General features: G+C 35.9%; 1 long non-coding RNA gene across 1 annotated transcript; it reads left to right on the top strand.

The window, feature by feature from the left end:
- Positions 1–6,671: 6,671 nt before the first annotated feature.
- Positions 6,672–8,412, top strand: LOC113964488. The gene is made up of 3 exons (XR_003533207.1): positions 6,672–6,781; positions 7,294–7,361; positions 8,342–8,412. It is a non-coding gene; the product is annotated as an uncharacterized LOC113964488 (long non-coding RNA).
- The last annotated feature ends 1,606 nt before the right edge of the window (positions 8,413–10,018 follow it).

The following is a 10,018-nucleotide window of genomic DNA, read 5'->3' on the forward strand; positions in this document are numbered from 1 at the left end:
ATCTCCACCTGTACACCTGTGTGTGTGATAGAGAGAGGAAAAGGAAAGAGGGAAGAGGGAAGGGAAGGGAAAAAGCCAGTGAATTACAGAAGTGACACCAATAATCTGTCTTTATTGCTGATGTTACTCATTGTCTCTTCAACATCATTTTGAGGTAAAGTTATTTCTCACAGAAGGTGAGAAGTAACTGAGGGGGTTGCTGTGTGGGAAGCAGTCCTGTGGTTCATGCAGAGGCATCCTGTTCCCTAGTATTTGTTTCTATGTATTCTACTATTTATATGCTCTTTCCATATCAATAGTACCAGCATTCCATATTTCATTATTCAAAAGAGCTGATGGCCATATATGTGCATATAAGTGCATATACACATACAGACATGTAAACAGATATATATATATGTATGGTTTATGTTGTTTCCATTTTGTAATTTTAAGTGATTTGTTAGGTCTGTAGTTTAATAAAGATGGATCTTTAGCACAGAAACTAAATTTATTCCAACACAGTTGAGATCGTATCTTCTCTATGCAGAGCTCATGTCTTAGAATATGGAAAGAAAATTTGAGAAAAACTTTAAATTGATCTTAAAAGCACAATAAAATGTTAGAAGTATAACTTCATAATAAATATTTTACAGCAGAGCCATATAAGTTCACAGAATTCCCATTATAGCATTTAATTTATTCACTTTCTGTATGAGGCACTTCTATACATGCTCCCTCTTTATTGTAAGTTCACAGATGAATGGAATTAATTTTATCCTCATATATTGCAGTTTAACATAAATATTTGTTCCCATTTGTACCACCTGTCCTTGAATACTGCTGAGGAAGAGAATAATCGAAAGTGTAACTTTTACCTCTATTTTATCAGGATTTTATAAGCAAATATAAAGGTGCATATTAGTGCGTGATCTGCAGTAAGTTCATTTTCATAACCCACAATGTTAGAAAGGAGTTTAGGTGAATGAAACCTGTAAAAATGACAACCTATTCCACAGTTTTATATAGTGAAAATTACCTTTAACATGCTATAAAACCTCTTCAGAGCTTTTTGACCTGATCACTTTCAAAGAAACACAAATCTTTGGCTCTGTATGGAAAATGATATAGATCTGATTCATTAGAATAGGAAATTAAGAGAGAAGAAAACATTGTTGTCTTCTATGCTGGAGTCATAGAATCACAGAATAGTTTGGGTTGCAACATTCAAAGGTCATCTAGCCCAACAGCCCTGCAATGATCAGGGCCGTCTCCAACTAGATCGGGTTGCTCAGAGCCCCATCCAACCTGACCATGACTCTTTCCAGGTATGGAGCATCTACCTCTTCTCTGGGAAATCTGGTCTAGTGTTTCACCACCCTCATTGTAAAAAAAAATCTTTTTACATCTAATTTAAATCCACCCTCTTTTAATTTAAACCATTACCAGTTGTCCTATCTCAACAGACCCTGTTAAAAAGTCTGTCCATATCTTTCTTAGAATTCCATTTAAGTATTGAAAGACCAACAGAAGAACTCAACATAATGTGCACATGAATAGGAAATGAAAGGCACAATCAGACTCCTAAATTGTATTATGTATTTTAGTCTTTTACAAGCTATTCCATAGCATTTTGGCATGAATAACAAGTGTTTAACTGCCCCACCAAAGCAACAATAAAATTATGCTACATTTTCTGAAAAGAGGAATCAATCACCCCAGCAAACTGAATGTGCCAATTGGTTTAGCAGTAACACATCCCTGTGGCCAAAGCAATTATTAATGCAATACAAAATGAAGGTCTAATAGACAAATATAGTAAGTTTTTCAGTCTGCAGATATTGCAATTTTTTTTTCCGCAATAAACACACAAGAAGAAAAGGGATTTAAATTCTAATGAACTATTTTATAATTCCATTTTCAAATACCAGAGTTATCACAATGTATGCAGCGGTATTACAATGGATAGGTACCTGGTCAACTCACTTGTGAATTTTTGGTTCAAAATTGATGAGTGCATGTTATTCTGTAAGTGGGATGGGATCAAGCACAATATGCTCTTCTTGAGAGACTAGGTGAAACCCACACCTGTCCTTACAAGCTGGAAATAAAACTGATATAAGCTGCGGTCCTTGAACAGCTCACAGTTTCAAAAGTCAGAAAATTGGGAGCATTCTCTGCAAACTTTGGAATTTGTGTTCTCCACTGTCAGACCAACTTTGACCTTTAAAGGACTGAAAAAGTCCTGTCTCAAAAATGGTAAGACTTCTGATGCCCAAACAGCTCCAATCCTTACTAGAGCTAATGGAGCAAATATTTGCTCACGGATGTAATCTATCACTGATTTGCTTCTGATATATACTCCGAGATGAAAGTTAATTATACCACAGTAGGCCCATATGGGTAGAATGAGAATGAGCAGGTTTTAAAGTGTTTATCAGCACTGAAAAGTCAGAGAAGGAAAAATACAAACTTGCTGCAAAGTTGTTTGATATGGCCCTTCACAGGATTTATCCCCTCAGTGATTTGCCCCATAACAAGTGAAATTGATATTTTGACCAGTACTGTTTCAAAGACTATACTTTGCCTGTAATACATATTCATATTACAAAATGCAATCTCTTTAGCTGTTTCTACAAATCTGTGGAGAACTTAACCCTTCATTATATACAACTCAATAAAATGGTTTTGGCCACCCAAAGCTTTGTAAGTATCAACTTAGCTGGTCAGTACACGGCCACTCTGAATTGCTTTGCCACCAGAACTTAGGTATTTCAACCCTGTCAGAGACAAAGGTCATCAGAAACACTTCCTTCTCTCTGGTATCTTCAGTTGCCCAGTCTCTTTGAATTGCTCTTTAAGTAGGGTCAATGCTATTGACCCTCATGCAGGCTGTGAAAGTGTGGCTTTGTGCCTTATTGCTGATTCTCGTCACAATTTTGGATGAAGTTCATTAAAGATGTACAGGAAAAAACCAAGCTCCATTATTGCTGTTTATCCTCCTTGTAGAGCTTCTATGTAGTAATTCTGTAAGAAGGACAAACTGCACATACAGATAAAGCACGAGGACTTGTGTACATAATGAAGTGTACCAAAGAATTTAATTCAATCAATATAAACACCAGTAGAGAAAATCATCTCTGACTCAACTGTTCAGTGAGAAAGGGTAAGATAATGCTAAGAAAACATTATTACTGTCTGGCCTTATTTAAAAAATCACTTTGTATGTTGAAATTCTCATCAGATAAAGGCCAGTTTATTTGGTTAGGAAAGTTGCTTTCAAAGTAAGGAACAATATTACATTATTTGCATTCAAACAGCAGAGCAATTGTCTTTCATATGAGCATAACCTCTTTTAATATAGAAAAGTACAATAGTTCATTACGAAACAGCAGCAGTGTAAGGAATTATGGCTCCTGTTGTTTTGTGTACGGTAAGTGGATGGTTAATTTTTTCAGAAGTTAATTTAGGTCCTTGATTTTTTATTGGTGCTCTGAAAGTAGAATATAACTTTCTTCAAAATAGGATTTCATTTTTTTTGTGATCTCTGAGCAGCAACAGCGTTTATTTTTTCTAAACAAAAATCGACTACCCTATCCAATTTAATTTTTCCCTGTTTCTGTGAAAGGCTTAGAATTTGTAAAATGCATTTCTCTCACTGAAAACAATTACTTTATAAAAATGGTTTCAAATGGGTACTCAGGTAGCTGATAAAACAAAATGGATTAGTAAATCAAAGGAAAATATGACTTGAAGTGAAGAGGATAGTAATTTTCTTCCTATTTAACTCAGGATTCACTGAAAAGGGACACTTGCAGCTTCATGCAACATTTTGAATATAAGAGTAGTGCTGTGATGGTATCTTTAAAGTGAAATAATTACATTCTAAGTATTGAAAACCTGAAGTGAAGTATGCAAGCCTTAGTCTGGAGAAGGACAAAAGGGGCTGAAAGGAGAAAACCACATTATATTATTTTGCACTGTCACAGACACCATTCTGACTGGAAAGCAATATAGTCTAACAAATTAGGTCTGAGGCATGGAATGAGAAAACCTGTTTTCTATTCTTGGCACTGCTGATGACTAATGGAGTGACCCTAGTGAGTCATTTCAAGTCACTGTTTCTCTCTTTTCAGGACTGGATAGAAAACAGTTCTGGGGAGGGAATGCCTTTTTTTTTTTTGTAGGGTCTGTATAGTGCCAAAACACTGGGTCTTCTAAAACTGTGATAATATGAATGTTCTTAGAGAAATGCTTCACTGAAACTTGAGGTGAACTGAACCAGATATTTCTGGAGCATCAAAAACAGTATGAAAAAGTCTCTTTCCTTGTTTCATTGTGTGTTCCTATAAGATGTTATTCTTGACTTCATATAGAGGAGCAAAAATTCGGTGTTTAAAATATCTCAGTAAATGCTGTCTTCCAGTATTTCTCTGCAATTTTGCACCCCAGAGTATTTCAATCATCCAGACATTTAGGTCTTTAATTACACAATGTCACTGAAGTGAACTTTTGAACCTAAGAGAGATGTTTTAAAAAAAATTGAAGTAGCTTTTATGTACAATATTCCCGTGCTGAATTCACAACATTTTCATGATTTTTCAGATTATTAAACACTGACTTCAAATACTATTTCTTCAAAGACTTGTCTGTCTTCAGAAATAATGAGAGGCATTTCTCACTTTAGAAACATTCCCTCTCCAACTATAAGCACACACAAAATTTAACTTTAAACAGTGTAATGGTTTGGCTGCCTGAAGTTTGCATATAACCATGACAGGAAAAAAAAGTGACGCTTATCTCCTTTGATAGCATTGCTACTGCTCTGTAAGTAGCTGGAACAGTCACTTGTTAAAGTGTCCTGTCCCTGACCAGAGGACAAGGAGAAAATAAAAGCCTTTAATCATCTCAAAGTTAAGGTTAACCACACATAGCAGTGAATTCAGGGCAAGAGGACTACCATTAGCAAAACCAGTTGTTTCTAAAGGTCAAAAAGTAAAATTTTTGGAAACCCATATATTTTTCGTCTTGCTGACTTTTTGGGGAAAAGAAATGAAAGTTGATGTACTTCTTTTTCTCTAGATTTAACAGTCACACAAGGCTATAAAATCTCCCCAGCGGTATGTTGAAGCTCTCCTCAATCCTTGCAAAACTCAGGAGACCTACTAAGCTTCTCCCTGAAACCCTATATGCTTTCTCAGGAATCTGATAGCCCACAATCCTTACACAACCTTTACAAAGCTCTTTGGGAGCTTCTTAAACATCCACCCCCTCCTGAGATCCTTTGGAGGAGATAGCTGATGATCTCACACCCCTAGTGGGTCAGGAGTTCTATCAATGCATCTTTTCTCCATTCGTAAAAGTTTTCCTAGTTTTACTGAGTTACATTTCTAACTGTGGTAAGCTACTGGGAATGTTCATATATTGTTTGATTAAACTCACTGTTTTTAAGCAGTCAAACAGTGCCTCCTCTTTGAACAGCTCAAAATGATCATTTGAGAAACTAAAACAAAAGGACTGTACTAAACTCGTTTACCGTCTATCAAACCTTAAGACCATAGTGATAATGATGACAAGCTTACCTAAATAGACGAAACTGTGACAATGTTTTTCCAGAAACTATTGTTGCCAGAAATTAGTGTTTTGAATGGACTCACAAGATCTGTCATTAAGTCTTACCTATTATCAGCTGCTTATAATTTAAACTTAGGGCTGAACCAGCTGTTCAAGGCTCCATTTGTAATCAGTGGGAATATATGCAATCAGTGGGGATATATGCAGGAGAGTCAATGATATTAAAAGATGACCAAAGGGACATTCCACACTCTATGACCTGATGCTAAGTATATAAAGCAGGAGGGGAAGAAGGGGAGATGTTTGGAGTGATGGTGTTTGTCTTTCCAGGTAACCGGTATGTGAGATGGGGCCCTGCTTTCCTGGAGATGGCTGAACACCTGCCTGCCAATGGGAAGCAGTGAATTAATTCCTTGTTTTGCTTTGCATGTGAGCACAGCTTTCGCTCTCCCTATTAAACTGTCTTTACCTCAACCCACAAGTTTTCTGGCTTTTACCCTTCTGATTCTCTCCTGGATCCTGCTGGTCAGGGAGTGGGTGGGCAGCTGCGTGGGGTTAAATCACAACACTGATACATATCTATTATCCATTTGAGTGAATTAAAGTTGTATTTTACATCAGTATACTCAAGAACCATCTTATACTTGGAATTCACCCATGAGAAAAGATATCAAGACTTTTGTGTCTTAATGATATCTCAAATATCAAGGAGTTAGTGCAAATATTTTTGATTCATAGTAATTCTAAGGGTATTATCAAAGGTATTAATTTAACAGTCCTTATTCAAGTATTTAATCTTTACCACATGCACGGCAGCTTGAGTCTATGAATGCTGTAAATTAAATCATTTTCCATGCTCTTATGTTTTACTTCAGATTAAAAATAAATCTTTTCATCTATAGTAAATATCTCCATATTTAGATTGCCATGATCTCAGAATCACTTTTAAATTGCAGTCAAATCAAGTACAAAAGTCCTAATACAAATCATGCTTTACTTTGTTTCTTATAACAAAAAAGTACAAAGACATCCATTCTTATTTTTTCTTTCTCCCTCTCACATAATCAGCCATACACAAGGCTGACTAGCTATTCTAATTCCATGCTTTTCAGCTCGTTTCTACCATTACTTAACAGCCTCTCCTTTTGGAGCAAAACAGCTGTGGAGAGTAAGCAAATTTAGCAGTTTAGTCCTTCAAACAAAATAAAGCAGATTTCTTCATGCAGAGGTACAGAATATATGACATTGCATGTTTTCCCATCTGGTGACTTATGAAAAAAGTCCTTCTGCTTTATAATCAAGATTTGATTAACATATTTATCTTGATTTTTAAATGCATGCAGGTTACAGAGATCTGAAACAAAAATAATGTTAAGTAATTGGCATTTGATATCTTCTGAAATATTCCTAAATTTCTTTTTTACTTGCAATGTTTGCCCAGGCTTTTATATCTGTTTTTTTTGGCTCCATTTCAGTCACATGAGCCTCCAGATACTGGTATGTCTGTCAGAACTGTATGCTAGCGGTACAGCTATGTGATGTACAGTTTTTCAAAATAGGTTTTTTTCAATTTGAACTGTCTTTTATTCCTTTGAAAAATTTGTCCTGAGTAAATAAATGTGTGTTATTAGAAAAAATAAGATGTTGTGTTTTGTTTTAGAGTTCTGTTTTCAGTTTGGTGTTTGTCATACAGTGCCCAAAACATTCTTTTTTGCCTATGTTCTACTTATATTTTCACAGGAAGGCTTTTGACAGCACCATTTATAATAATAGGAGAAGAGCTACACAAATAGGATAAACCTCTGCAGGTCAGTGAACAATTCTTACGTTTCTCTAGTACATCCACCATTTTAGAGAGATTGAAACAGAGGAAAAGTTCTTTCCAAGACAAATGTGTACATTTTTCAAGTGAGACTTTCACTGAGACCTCTGTATCTTCAGTGCTTTAGAGCTACACGGGAATGGAAAATATGTATTTTTTTCCAAAGTGTAATTTAATACCTTTAGCCCTGCATTTCAAAAGCTCTGCAGATAAGTAGACTCATAAAGAACTCATGGAGCTGAAAAGTAGAATCAACTGTCTGGAGTGTTGGTATCCTTGCAGAGCACAGATCTACAGAGAGGCTGAGCGAAACAGCAATTATGTATTTTCAGGCAGGTAGTTTAGTGTACCCCAGTCCAGAAAAGCCCTGTGTTTCTATAGTTTTCTGAGTGTATGCTCACCTGTTATGTTTCACCTTCTGACTCTGCAAAGATGGTTTCTGTGTTTTCTGTTAATACTTCTGATATCTACACTGTTGATTTTTTTTTAATGTCTGATTTGCACCCATATTATTCTACAAAGTTCTTAAAAACTTCTTCTTTCCAGATCTTCACTGGAGATTTCTGCTTCTTTTTGTTTTGCTGCAAATTGATTAATTTCTTAAACATGATGTTTGTTAGGAACTCCCCAATAGAAATTTATTTTAACTCTGTTTCCCTCTTTTGCTAATTTTGATTTTGTTTCCTTGTTGTCTCGTACTTCACTAATTTTGGATTAGGTATTGCTCTTTCTACGTTTCCTCTCAGTCTGGTCATGGCAGAGTTCCAGCCCTGCTCTTCCATTTGGGGCCAGGGCACTAAGGGAAAGCAAGAGGGCCTTCTTACTGTGCTAGGTACCTAATTAACTCAGCCCCCAAGCACATTGGAGAGCTTTCGAGGTTTACTAGCTACAGAGTCATTTATAGGATTATTTATTACTTTAAATGGGCCTGTGTCTGATTTGTTTGACTTTGTGGTTATATGCCAGAGAGTTCAGCAGCAGCTGTGAGATCCTTGTGACACTGCTGGTCTGGTGTGCTGAAATCTGAGAGGAGTGGCGAGTCCTGCTCTGCTCAGCTCTGCCCCACAGGGATAGCAGGGAGCAGAGTGACCTGGGAATGGGAATGCCCCCTGTCTCACCCAGATGTGCAGTCAGGGCAAGGTCATATGACATGGAGAGCTTTGATGTACAAAGGAATGATCTGGTGATTAACTATTAAATAGAAGCTGTAAGAAATCTAACAGGGATTTTGCTACAATTAATTTGTTCCGAAGTTGCTTTTCAGAAATTGCTTGTAAGAGGTTGTTATCTGCAAACAATATATGCTTATCTGTTTGAATCTGATATGTGAAACCATATACCAGTTTACTCCTTGGTAAATTAATGATACTGCCTTTTATATTTTTTCTTATTAATAATAACAATGTGTTCTGATCCAAGATACTGTTTCTCAGATAAAGCTAGAGACCAGTGCTAAAATGAGTATGATAACATTCTGTGCACTCAAGAAAACCTTATATTCCATCCAAATAGAGCATCTAATTGGTAATTCTATTTTGCAGCCAAAAAAAATAACTAAAAAACAGCCTCGCAAGTGCATAACATTAGCTTCCCATTCAGCAATTGCAAAATTAAATGCAGTAATACATCCTCTTTTCTCTACCCTAACCCCAAAGATAGAGAAAGACTCAACCCTATTTTCTCCATGGCTCTGAAAAGACCACCTTTTTCTAGTAATTTCTTTTTCATCCAATTAATTCTATTATTTATTTCAAGTTCCACTGGCTGACCATTTCAGACTGATGGATATGCTAATCCTGGTTTTTATCAAACCTTCTGTGGACTTTAAGACCTCCCTGTTGCTTGGCTAAAGCATATTGAACCAAACATATGTGCCTTAGTTTTAATACTTATAAGAGTTTCTCACAGACTACAGAATCAAGTACTGTGTTGAGTAACATAGTTTATTCATTAATATTTTTAAAAGACTTGAACGGGGGAAGGAGTCAAATATTGAAGAAAAAATGTTGAGGTGCAACTACTTAAATACTTGATGGTAATAAAAGAATCTCACACACTATAGCAGAACTAAAAAAAAGGATACCATAATGTAGCATTCAGTTTACTTTATAATTAGAAAGACAAAACAATTCCTTCTTAATATATGCCATGATATAATGTACTATTTGTCTAAACTGATTTTAAGCATATATTGCAATGTATGTTTCTATTTCCATATGAATCTAGAGAGAAAACCTTGTTAAAATATAACTGTTACTCACATGCCTTGGTTTTCCCAGAAAAGAAATAATCATATGACCAAGACTGAGAGTAACATATAAGCCCTAAGAAGTTGGACATGGCCAGGGGTCAGGAGCATACACAAAAAAGGTTGGAAGATTTTCTTGGTCTTTCAAAGTGAGAAGTCTATTGCATGTCCTTTTTCTTTTTTTAGCAATGATTGATTTGGGACCTGATCCACAATCCTTTAAATCAGCTCAGTACGTTAGGACTGATTTCAACCCCCTTTCAATATTTTACTGATGTTGCCTGAGTTAATGTCACCCAAGTCACACAGGTGGTGATGCATTGAAATGGGCAATTTAGAAGAATGCCTTTAATAAACAGTGTATGGTAAAGGGAGTATCAGTACATGTATTTATA

This window comes from Neopelma chrysocephalum, unplaced genomic scaffold, assembly GCF_003984885.1.
Source record: "Neopelma chrysocephalum unplaced genomic scaffold, ASM398488v2 Primary Assembly neopelma1_42, whole genome shotgun sequence".
Classification (NCBI taxonomy): Eukaryota; Metazoa; Chordata; class Aves; order Passeriformes; family Pipridae; genus Neopelma; species Neopelma chrysocephalum.